We start from the raw sequence: 12746 nt of genomic DNA on the forward strand, positions 1-12746 counted from the left end.
GTGGCTATCCAGAAGCTGATCAGAAAGTCGGAAAGTTGGTCATCTTGAAGATGTGAAACCAAGGAACCAGTGAAGTAAGTACTGGAGGAATGAGTGAGATGGCTTTGGAGGCTCACACACCTGAGCAACCCTGTCTCAGCCCCAAGGTACGAGTGCCTGTCCCATGCGTGGAGGCAAGAATTCCCCTGCCACTGTGTCCACTCATCTCCACATGTCACAGCTCATCTCACGTTAAGAAAGACTTATTACACAGGCCCATGTGGGAAGGCTGTCTGCAATGCCCTGACACCCCTCCACCAGGACAAGGCAACGTGTTACAGAGATCAGAGATCCTCTGTTGGCTGGGCTGTAACCGAGGGGCCACCAGAGTTGTTGTTCCTTAAGTCATACAGAAAAACTGTTAGTCAACACTGAAACTTTCAAAATTATTTCTCTGTTTTTGTTTTTTTGTGTTTTTTTTTTTTTAATGTGGTACTGGGAATTGAATCCAGGGAGTTCTTTCGCTGAGCTATACCCCTAAACCTTTTAATTTTTTTTTTTTTTTTGGAGACAGGCTCTCGTAAAGTCACTAAACCTGGTCTCAAACTTGCAATCCTCCTGTCTCAGCCTCCTGAGTCACTGGGATTATAGGTGTGTACCACCATGACCAGCTAAAATGCTTTTCTTCTGATACTCCAAAATAAAGCATTTAGCAAATACCAAATTTGGTACCATGTTTGTAATAGTCAGCTATTGTTTCAATGATGTTGTGTAACTAACCATTCCCAAAATCAGTAGCTTATAATAGTAAATATTTATTCTTGCATAAGTTTCTGGAGGTTGACATGGATTGGCTGATTCAGACTGAGCTCAATCAGATTGCCTTTGTCCCAGGCTACAAGTGAGTTTCAGATCTCCTCCATATATACTCTTTTAGGGATGCAGGTTGAAGGGAACCCTTCCAATTAATGTCACAAGGAAGGAGCAGAAGTAGCAAGCCTCAGCTCAGAACTGACAAACTATAACTCTTGCCTATGTTTCATGAGCCAAACCTACATGACTTCTAACAGAAGCCATTGCCAGTAAAACGGCATGGATATAGCATTGTAGTCCAAGCAGGGCTGAGTCATTGTGAGTGATGATTCAGCCTGCCCCAGCATGCACTGCAGAGGGCTTGGGAGGAAGAGAGGGTCACAATGCCCCTGCATATTAAAGCCGTCCTTTTGACTTTTTTCAACACCCAGGGCTCAGTCAGAGGGATCAATCATGATGGGCATTCACACACACACACACACACACACACACACACATATTCTCTCTCTCTCTCTCTCTCTCTTAATATTATGCTCATGTTCACAATCTTCTCCCTAATATGAAACCAACTTTTAAAGAATGGCTGAGGGACAGTGGAAGAACCTAATACCAAAAGTCAGAAAATCTGGGTTCTAGTCCTGATGTAGCATCTTTGGTTTCAAACAGAAATCTTAGAGTCAAGGAGCCAAGCTTAGCACTGCCAGGGCTAAGAGGGTTAGATCAGAAACCTTCCCTGCAGCAGTTGGACTCACAGTAGGAATGTATGACGCCACACACTGGGAACCCTAGGTCTTAGCTAAATGATAACAACCCCACCTCCCCAAAGAGAAAGAAAAGGCCTCACACCTTTGGTTTTCTTGCCCAATGCATGTGCATGAGGAAAGTACTGGTGGTGGGTTTAGAGCACCCAGGACCACATTCTCTGGATACCTAAAACCTAATGCCAACAGACCCAAGGAGAACCCTGTCTTCCAGCCAGTGAGAAAGACAGCAGGACCTGGCTCAAGCACAGCACATTCACCGGGGCCTTCGGGGAACATGGTCCATGCACTCAGGAACAAACCAGAAAGCGCCAAAGAAACCCCATTAAGGACTTCACAGCACGTCAGAGGGCCCAAATGTGTCTGTGCTGATAATTTCACTCACAATTTCAAGGAAAATCTAGACTTTCAGGGCTGGGGACATCACTCAGTGGTAGAGTGCTTGCCAAGCAAGTATGAGACCCTGGGTTGCATCCCCAGAACTGCAAGAAGAAAAATAAAATTAGACTTTTCTCTTTGCATCCTGTTGCACTCACTTTCAGTCTCTAACAGAAATCCCAACCTGAGCTCCTGGCATCCCAGTAAGGGTGACCCACCTGGCCCAGGGCCCAGCCACGCCACTGTGCTGCTCCTGCAGTGTGCCAGTGTCACCCCTTCCACTTGCATCCCCACATGAAAAAAAGTCAAGAAGCACCAGTTCCTGTGCCTAAAGTCTTAGAAACTTCAAGAGCACATTCTTTCTTTAGCTGAAGAAACTGTATTCCCAGCCTGAGCTCCACAAGAGCTTTCACTCCAAATGCTCCAAGTCGTCCGTTATTTGTAGCACACAAAATTCTCTTCTGATCCTCTAGAAAGGTAGTACTTATGCTCTGCTCTGGGAGGAACTGAGAGAAACAGTTACTCAATTCCGTTCCTGTCTTCCATGGTGCAGATGAGAAGCCCAGCTGGAAATAACTGCATGACCGCATATTGTTCACTTCACTGGATTCTAATTTCATTTTAAGAAAAACAAAAGTAGTTGTTTGGCAAGTAGATGTGAAGCTTAGTTCAAATACCTAATTTAACAAACACCATGCCAATATAAATACGTGTGGGACTGCACTGAGGCGGTTCTTCTCTTCCGCAGTTAGACACTTCTGCAGATGTTTTCTTTTATATGAAATGGGCAAATGGGACACTTGCATTTTTACAGAAGCAGAAATGGGGGGAGAGTTCTAGAGGCCCTGCTCACCCCAGCATCCTGTTTACTGGAGGGACAAGCTAGGAAGCAGGGTTTCTCGACTCCCAGTGGAATACCGTCTTCCTTCCTCTGCTCTTTCTCTGTCAAAAGATGTTTTCTGATTATTTTCTGTGAAGTGCCCTGTTAATGTTGACTCTCTAGAGAGCACTTTTGAGCACCCTCGTCCTCGTACCCAATCACTTAGCACTGTGGTTCTGTCAAAGCCTCGTTTTGGAAACCTACGTGTGGCTCCTAATTATTCTGCTGCTTGGATCCCTGGGATGTGTGCACCTGATAATCAAGAGTTATTCACTGGGAGTCTTCATTACACTGGATGTGGATAATACAAATTTCCTTCAAGCAATGCTACTCAGGGTCTCCTTCTGAATGAAGACATTGATCTACTCCCATTTTCAGAACACACACAATAGGCGGAGAATTAAAATAATGGACAACAACTAATAGAAAACAGGTGCGACTCCGAAACTTAAATTGTGCATTCTCCAGTCTTGAAGCAATGCTGGGAGAAGAATGTTTATCACACAATAAAGGAGATAGTGGAAAATAAAATGAAATAAACAATAAATTCTCATTGAATGAGCACAACTCCCCAGCTGGAGCCCAGCGCAGCCTCTAGCAGCACAACCAAAAATGAACACAGAGGCTGCTAAAGGAGGCTGGTTTATTTCCCCTCAAGACTGGGAAGAAGATGGCAGGAGTGTAATTTAATTTTTGTAAAAATGTTTTCTAAACAAATTCAGGGACTGCATCTTCTGGGTTGACAAACTGAATACCAGGTCTGAAGTTCGTCTAAAGAGGCAGAGCTGTGACTTCATAAGGGAAGCTCCTCACTCAGATCCACGCCAAGAAGGCAATGAGATTTAAGGGCGATTCGAAAAGAAGGCCGAAGCTCCAGGCCAGCACCTGATGCATGATGTTATTCTGCTGACCTCGATGGTCAGAAAGGCTTGGATGCAAAAAGGACTCAGGGGCACGGTCATCTTGGCATCCTGGCCCCCTCATGCCCACACACTGACTCAGTTCCTCCAGCACCTTGGGCCGAGTGGGCTCCTGTCAGGAGCACCTCCTCTCCTCCTGTTCCAAGCCCCGGATCCCTTTTCACCAAAGTAGCCCCACTGCATGGTGCACCTCTGCAGATGCCACCGCACAGAGGGACTGCCAGGGGACAAAAGCCTGTCATTTTTCTTTTGAAAGCTGCTCCAGTTTGGCTCTGGTTGCTCCCCAAAGACACGTGTATTAAAGGCTGGATTCCCAGCGCAGTGCTATTGGCAGGTGGGGGAACTTACAGAGGCTGAGCCTGGTGGAGGTCTTCTCATCATTTAGGTGCCCCTTCAAAAGCGTTTGTGGGAAATCTTCCCTTCCCCTCTCTCTACTCCCTCCTTTCCCCCTCCCTCCCTCTCCCTCTCTCCCTCCCTCTTCCTACTGCTCTCCCTTTTCTTCTCTCTCTCTCTCTCTCTCTCTCTCTCTCTCTCTCTCTCTCTCTCTCTCTCGTATTGGCTGAAAGGTAGAAAGTTTGCTTTACCATGTGCTCCCACCATGCTGTGCCATCACAAACCAAAAAGCAATAAAACCAACATGGACTAAAACCTTTAAAACTGTGAGCCAAAAAACCTTTTATCTTTACAAGTTGATTGTTTTAGGCATTTTGGTAGAGTAACAGATAGCAGATTAATATAAAGACTGACCTGCTGGGAAAATCCAGGCCTAACCAAGGGTAGAGAAGGAGTGACCAGCTTATAAGACAGAAAAGAAGGGCCTTAAAATCAAAGGTGGTCAAGTGGAGCACCTGTAGACCCCATCCATGAAAACTTCCACCTCCCCAGAGGGATCTAATCACAGCTCCTCAAATGTTTTTCCATGGCCAATTAGAGCCCAAAGTTTAGAAGGAAACTTGGAGTCATCTTATCTAACTCTCTATGCAAGGTGTTATGTACTCCAGCTATGGTGTTCAAAATTTATGAGGAATCTATTTAAAATGCACATCTCTAAGTCTTGTCCCCAAATATTCTGATTCAGCAGAGCTAAGAATGGGCCTAAGAATCTTCAGAATCAACCAGATCCCAGACAATCCTAAAGGTGGTAATCTGCTGGACACACCTTGGGAAATGCTCTCCAAAGTTCCCATGCCCCACCAATGCCCCCAAACCTCTGAAGATGGGGTTTCTACTTCCTGGCAGGCAGACAGAGTTAATCATCAAGGACCTGCTCTTCTTCAGCCCCTGGGGGTCAGAGTTGCCATTTTTAGCCACCTGAAGCAATCCCCCTCCTGTCCTTAAAGGTCTTCCAAGATTAGAAGACAGCCACTGGCCCCTCATCATGAACTTGCAAGACCCACCATGACCAGCCCAGACCTGCCTCCCGAGCCTCACAGAGCAGGGAGCCTGGGTCACATACGTCAACATTCCAGGCCTCCGTGCACACCTCCTGTAAGCATGTCTCTGATGCCTCCTTCTCCACCTTCTTTGTGGTGGTAGAACACTGAGACCCACCCAGGCCTCGTGGCCTCTGAGAAACCTCTGCTGCCCCTACAGAACAGGCTACATGTGCTATCAAGTGATCTGTACCCCGCACCACCCCAATCTGCACCCCCTATGGCATTGGTCGCTTCTGCTTAGGATTATGTGTTTTCTCTCTCCACTGGGATCCTCAAGGACACAAAGTCTGTCTTATTGACTTTCATGTCCCCCACCAGTGTCCAACCCATAGAAAGTACTCACTGGGTGCTTAGTGAGTGAACTGAATCCACTAAGTCTAAACACATAAGAGACCTCGGGCAAGTGACCTCCCGCTAGTTCCCATCTTCTCAAGGGACAAGCGTATCTGAACACTTACCAGTGCTAGCCCCTGGGCCGCCACTACAGAGCACACAGGCATATCACGACGAGCCTGTATGATACAATGTCAAGATGCAGAAGACTGACACCATGTTAGGGAAACAGAATCAGTAATGAAGAGAAAAACATTTTTTTTTATTCATTCAACAAATATTTATTGAAACAGATCATGTGCCAGTGAAAATTCTAAGCACCACATAATGCAGCAGCAAATGAAGTAGTGATGAAGCACTTTGATGTCACAACTTTGACCTAGTGATAAAGGCCAATGGAAGACATTAGAGTCAGGAAAGAATAGGGCAAGACATCATTTAAGTGGGGTAGGCAGAGATAGCTCACTCTAGAGTGGCATTTGAGGAACCCCATGAAGAAGTGAGGGAGCATTTGTGCAGATGTGGGGTCAGTGGCTCAGGCTGGTGGACCTGGCACAACATCTTACAGCAGGAATGAGCCCTGGGGAGCCCAGGGGCAGCCAGGAGACTAGTCTAGTGGGACAGGGTAAAGATGCCGAAGGAAATAGCTTTGGGGAAACATCATCGCTCTGTGTCCCACAGGCAGGTTCCCAACTGCTGTCTAGCCTTGCTGACGCTTGTTTCGGAACATGTCCCAGAACCTAGTCCTATTCTGGCTGGCATCTGTAATGATTCAATGAACCCCTTTATTTGAAAGAAGCCTCAGTCTCAAGAGTTGTGGCTTAACAAGCCCAATTTCATTCACAGACAGAATGAGACCAGAAAGGAGGCGTCCTGCCAAGCACCATGCTGTGGCTGGTCCAGAAACCCAGTGTCTGAATCACTGTGTGGTGGACACCATCATGCAGTACCCACAACACACCAGCTGCCCATCAGAGGAACACACACTCAACACATGGCTCCCAGAGGCTCCTAGAGTAGGTCAGAGGCCCAGAGGTCAAGTCCTCCTGGCCACATCAGGACCCATATCTGGATCCTGAATGAGGATGAGGACAAAGGGCCTGGACACTCCTGCCTGACACGGGACACTCCGTGGATAGTACCGGCCTTGAGCTCCCACATCGCTTGTCAGTGGAGGTTTTGTGAGTCCCTCCATCGTCCCCTTTCCATGGCCCCCTCCTTCCCCTTGTTTTCACAGGGGTCCCTAGGGAGCACCCTGCACCCCAGCCATCTGAGCACCTGCTTCTGGACAGCCAATCTGGGACATAGGCTCTCTACTGCAAATCCACTGTTTACCTCCTGAAGAATCACACCATACTGAGGGGTTTTAAAGCCTGAGGAACAGACCCTCAACACATCTTTGCCTGAGGCAAGACAGGGCAGAAGATCACAAGGTTTCTATTATGCGGAAATCTCTCCGAGGTAAGCTCTGCGTGTAGGCATCTGAGGCCCTGGAGTTGCTGCGATTTATATTTAATGTGCAAACACTCTGAGAAGGGCTGCCTGTGAAACCAGATCAAAACATTTATCCTCACTGTGTCTTGGGGAAAAAAAAAAACTTATTAGCTGGCAGTATGCTGATATGCCAGAGGAGCAGGAAATGGAGGGAAAGAAAAAAGAAGAGAAATTTTTTTTCTATTGCTACCAGATAAATAGAGAGCCCCTCAGAGAGTGGGGTGGCTGGTGACCAGCGTAGCACATTGTTATGCACAAACCACCAGAGCACTTGGAGAGCAAGCACAGCATGTCTGACAGCGCCTCCCTGACCTTTTCAACATCGCCCACGCACTGTGGAGCTGGTGCTTGGAGGAATTCAAATCGAATGGACTCTGGCGGAAGGGACTTGGCTGTGGGCAAGCCCACGGCCCCTTACGGTGGGACCTGGCATGCTCATGAAAACCGCCATGCTTTATTGCCACGGCCAGTCTTCCTCCCAGGTGCAAGACAGTGAGGCCACATGTGCCTGCACTCCCCGGAAAGCCAGGCTATGCTGGTGACCACACCAGTGCAGATCTGGTCCCCAGACAGAGAGGGAGAGGAACCTGCCAAGACCTCACGAGAAAACACAGAGGGGACTCTGACATCCAGCAAGAAAGGGCAGATGAAGCCTCACCAGTGGTTCTTTGGGAGCCCTCCCTGCTCTTCATCACAGTCCTTGGCAGAGGAGACTCGGTGAGCTTCCCTGGGAGGCAGAGGGAGCCTCAGAGAAGGCTGAGAATCAGTGCCCATGATAAGACCCAATGACCTGGTAAAGGCCCTGCGGTGCAATACTACCACTGTGGCAATAAAACCTCAGTGGGAATTTGGAAGGAGAGACCCAAACTACACCATGGCTAGGGAGGAGCAGCTGGTGTGCTTTGGAAAACGGAATCAATCAAGATCCAGAAAATCAGAATCAAAGAATCAAGAGAAGGAGATTCAAAGAGTCCTTCAAAGACTATTTCCTTCCCAGGGGCACACCTTCCGAAAGAAGAGCGGCTGAGGTCAGTAACATGGAGAAAAACTAGACTCACCCCTTCCCCAGCACTTCCCAGGGGCAAGTGAGCCTCCTGGGAAAGTGGTCATTTGAAGGGAATCTGTCCAGCCTGGGAGCGCAGGCAGGACAGAGACCCTTGCCTGCAGGGACTATGCTCTCCATCTCTGTCAGGAATCTGAAGAACAAGTCAAGTTCTGGAGTGAGAACCGTGATGTTGAGGGTCCAGGTCTGATTCCACAAGGAATCTTCTTGTCTGGCCATTAGTCCACATATAACAGGAAACTGGTCATCACCGGGAGACGCACAGCAGCACCAGGCACCTGCAGGAGACCAAGGAAGAGCAGCATGCATCCCTGCCAGGTGGGCTGGGGTCTGCCTAACCAGCAAGGAGCAGAGAGGCCAGGCACGATGACAGAGGCAGCAGCCCAGCAGGGTACAAGACACAGGAAGACAGAACTTGAGGCCTGACCTCTGCCTGCCTGCCCCAGTCAGGGCTGGCCAAAGAGTAGGGAACCTCATTTGGGTAGTAAAAGTGTCTGACACCCTGTGAGGAACGACCAGGAGGAGGGGTGGAAGGATCCAATCCAACCTGGCGAGTTGAGAGCACAACAGATTGAAGGGCTTCTTCCCCTGGTGAGGCCTTGGAGCTCACTGAGGCTGACACAAGTGACTCCCTGTGCTAGGAAAGAGCGAGCTCATGAGGAGGGCCTTCCAAGACATCAAGAACACTCCGAGAAAACAATATTTTGTCAAGTTAAGGGTAAATTAATAAAAAACACATGGAATGTATTTCTCTAAAAATATACACAACTCTGAAAATCAAGGGGGGAAGGGAGCTGGTGAAATCTGTTTGGGGTCTGGCAGAATCCAATGTGTTTGGGAATGAGGTACAGCTTTGGGAAACAGGTTTTTCCTATTATCTCTCTTTTTCTTCACCCATATTTCTTGGAATTTAAAGTCCTGAAGGGGGTAAAGACCTTAGAAGTCATCTCTCTCATTTAACATACAAGAAAGCCGAGGCTCGGGAGGCCTGGCTATCGTGTGGTATTTCACAAATACACAATGGCAAGCCCTAGCAGTGCCTGAGGAACTTTCCAGAGACCCTCAAAGTCACACTCCTCTTCTCTGCCTTCAGGTGACACAGCCAGGAGCCATTCAAGATCACAGGGTCCACGTACCCCGGGATCTTTTCCCTACACTCAGACCACCCTTACACACTGGGTAAAGAGGAATACAGTGGATCCATCCTGATATTAGGGCTGGGGCAGGCTGGGGGTGCAGGCAGGACAGAGGCCCCTGCCTGCAGGTTCGGTGCTCTCCATCTCTATCAGGATGGAGTGAGGATTGTCAGAAGTCATTCAGACGCTTACCTGGAGGAGACGGCTTAGATATGAGGTATCCCCCAAAAGCTCCCATGTGAGACAACAGAAGAGCATCCTGAGGTGGAAGTGATGGGGTAATGAAGGCCTCAACCCAGTCAGTGGATTCATCCCCTGATAGGGAGGGGTCAACTCCGTGGTGACTGAGGGGTAGGGCGTGGCTGGAGGAGGTGGGCTTTGGAGGTCATGCTTTGTGGGTATAAATTTTGTATCTGGCAAGTGGAGTCTCTCTCTCTTCCTAGTAATGTCCTGAGCTGCTTCCCTCCACCACACTCTTTCACCAGGATGTTCTGACTTGCCTCTAGCCTGAGGAATGGGGACAGCCTAGTATAGGCCAAGACCTCTGAAACCAGGACAAATACACTTTTCCTCTTCTAATTGTTCTTGTCAGGTCTTTTTATCACAGCAGCATAAAAACTGACTAAAGCACAGACACATACATAATTCAAGAATGATAAAAGGATCCACCCTCCAAGAAGACCACCATCCTTGAAGCCCAAAATGTGCCAATCAAAACTGCTGGTGTTGAGCAGAAAGCAAGACTAGCTTACAATTATGGTCAGAGACTTCAACACCCCATTCTCAGCCATCAATCGAACCACTAAATAGAAAATCAGCAAGGATAGAAAAGACTTGAAAAAAGCCACCAACCAGCATGCTCTAGTTGAAATACAGGACACTCTCCCCAACATCCGAAGGACACCCTTACCTCCTCTTCCTTTCTTTGTTTTCTTTTTCTTTCCATTGTGTCCATGTCTTTCCAACGTATCCACTACTGTGTCTTTGATCTGTTATTTTATTGGTTTCTCTTTTAGTTCCTCAGTTTATCTTCAAATGACATTGAGCCATTTATATATAGAACTTTATATGGTTCTGGGCCTCCCTCCTGATCTCTGTGCCAATGTTACTTACATTTCACAGACGCATACATAATAAACCCTGAAACACATTATTATTCTGGTTTAAATGGTTAGTTATCATTTAAGGAGATTTAAATAATAAGAAAAATTCTTACACGTATACCCATGTGGTTACCATTGCTGGTGTGCACCATTCCTTACACAGATCCCTATTTCAATCAAGCATGATTTCCTTCTGCCAGAGGGACTTCCCTTCTCACATTGTGAGAGCAGGAATGTGCTTTCTGCTCTTGTGTCTCTGAAAACACCTTTATTTTGCCTTGGTTATAATTCTTCCTTGGGTTTAGAAGTGGATGGATTTTTCTTTCAGTACTTGAAACATGTCCCCCCCTCCCCCATCCTCCTGCTTGGCATTATTTCTGATGAGAAATCTGGTGTCACCCTCATTTTTATTTCTCTGTCTGTAGCATATTCTTTCACTCTGGCTGCTTTTTAGGTTCTCCCCTCACCACAATTCTATCGTACTCTGTGGTAGGGTAGGATTGGGGGGACTTTTGTCTGTCTAGACGTTTCTTGTGCTTAGGGTGCATGGAGCTTCTTACAACTTGGGGTATATTATTTTCAAAGAAAATGAAATTTACTTCTTCACATATTTTACCCCATCCTCCTCCCCTCCTGTAGGCATGCCTAAGTCACATATATTTAGGCTCAAGTCCATCTCACAACTAATACATGTTCACTTTTTAAAATTTTCTCTTTACTCTGTGATTCCTTTGAATCGTATCTATTGTGTGTCTTCAAGTTCACTAGTCCCCTCTTCTGCCACATCTAATCTTTTGTTAATCCCATTCTTTCTACATATGTATTTTTCACCTTAGACATTATATTTTTCATGCCAGAACTCTAACTTGGAATTTTTGAAATATATTCTATGATTCTACTTAACCTTTTTAACATATGGAACGTAACTATAAAACCCATCTTAATGTCCATGTCTGCTAATTCCAACACATGTGTCAATTGTGAGTTATTTTTGATTGATTGATCTCATTACAGACCATATTTTCCTGTTTCTTTGTACACCTCATAATATTTTACTGGATGGCAAACTTTATAAATTTTACCTGGTTGGATGTTAGATTGTTTGGATTCCTGTAACTATTTTTGAGTTTTGTTCTGAAACGCAGTTAAGTTACTAAGAAATGGTTTGATTTTTGGGGGGTCTTATTTTTATGATTTGTTAGGTGGGTCTGGAACATTATTCAAGAAAATTATTCCACTATTCAAGCAAGACCTTCCTGAGTACTCTACCTCGTGTTCCATGTTTCCAGTCTGGCTGGTACAAGAGGCACTTTCCTGCCCCGCATGAGCTCTGAAGGGTCCAGCACCCTGGCAAACACACTCTCACCAGCACCCTCCAAACACTGAAGGGGAAGCCTCTGCACCTCTCCAGGCCTCCCTTCCCCCTCCAGCTCTCTCCCTCCAGTACTCTGCCCAATGGATTGCAGACACCTAGGTCCCCCTGCACTCTCTGCTCCATCTTTCCAACCCAGGGAGACTGCTAGGCTCCTGCTGGGTTTCCCCTCCCTGTGCTGTACCCCAGAAACTCCAGACAATGACAAGCATTTTTCATTACATTCTTAACTCTCAGGAATCACTGTTCTCTTAAAAATATTGCTTTCAGTTTTTTATTTCTGACAGCATGGAAAATCCCATTCCTGTCACTCCTCCTTGGGAAAAAGCAAAAGTCCTGCAGGAATTTAATCTGGGGACACAGCCCAGCTGCAAAGATCTCAACAAAAATGCCACAGCTGGGAGTTCATATAGCATCCAGCAGGAATGTGGTTTCCGGGAAGCGGTCTGGGGGCCCGTGGTCAACAACCTGTCCTTCATTGTTAAATACCAGTGATAACATGAGAATACACTTCAGTGCCTTCCCTTTGTACTCAGAATGGCTAAAGGTGGAGGGGAGAAAAGTTCAAAGTGAGTTTTAATTAACATAGAATTTGCTAATTATTTTTATTATAAACAGCTTATCAATCCAATTTTTAAATTTGCACTAATGGGTTACAGCATCATATAAAATGATAACAGCATGGTTTTCAAAATAGCTTTTAAAAAATGGTATTAAAAATAACTGAGACTTCCAGGCATGGTGGCACACACCTATAATCCTAGTGACTCCAGAGGCTGAGGCAGGAGGATCACAAGTCGAGAGGCTGTTCAAGTTATCACTGTGCTCAGCAACCACCCTAAACTTCAGAGTAAAACACCCGTCGATTCTGCTCATGGACACAGTGGCCAGGAACGTGGGCAAGACGCAGTAGGGTCAGCTCCTCTCCGCTCCACGAGTCTCTAGGGCGTCAGCTAGAGAGGCTCAAAGGCACAGCAACCCAGCTCCTAGGGACCGATGTCGTCTGAAGCTGCTCTCACTCACACACTGGCAGGCGGTGCCAGAGACCCACTGGGATCCCAGGTCTGTCTGGTGGGAC

At 46.8% G+C, this 12746-nt stretch overlaps 1 long non-coding RNA gene across 2 annotated transcripts in view; it reads right to left on the reverse strand.

Annotated features, from left to right (window-relative positions):
• Positions 1-12386, reverse strand: part of LOC308657997 — a 31905-nt gene extending 19519 nt beyond the window's left edge. The window contains exon 1 of one of the 2 annotated variants that reach the window (XR_014024119.1): positions 10104-12386. This is a non-coding gene — a long non-coding RNA (uncharacterized lncRNA). Of the gene's footprint in view, positions 1-5625; positions 5682-10103 lie in introns of those variants that run through there. The other variant, XR_014024120.1, reaches the window with a different exon arrangement.
• Between the last annotated feature and the right edge of the window lie 360 nt (positions 12387-12746).

This window comes from Spermophilus citellus (genome assembly GCF_964194105.1).
Source record: "Spermophilus citellus genome assembly, chromosome: 10".
Classification (NCBI taxonomy): domain Eukaryota; kingdom Metazoa; phylum Chordata; class Mammalia; order Rodentia; family Sciuridae; genus Spermophilus; species Spermophilus citellus.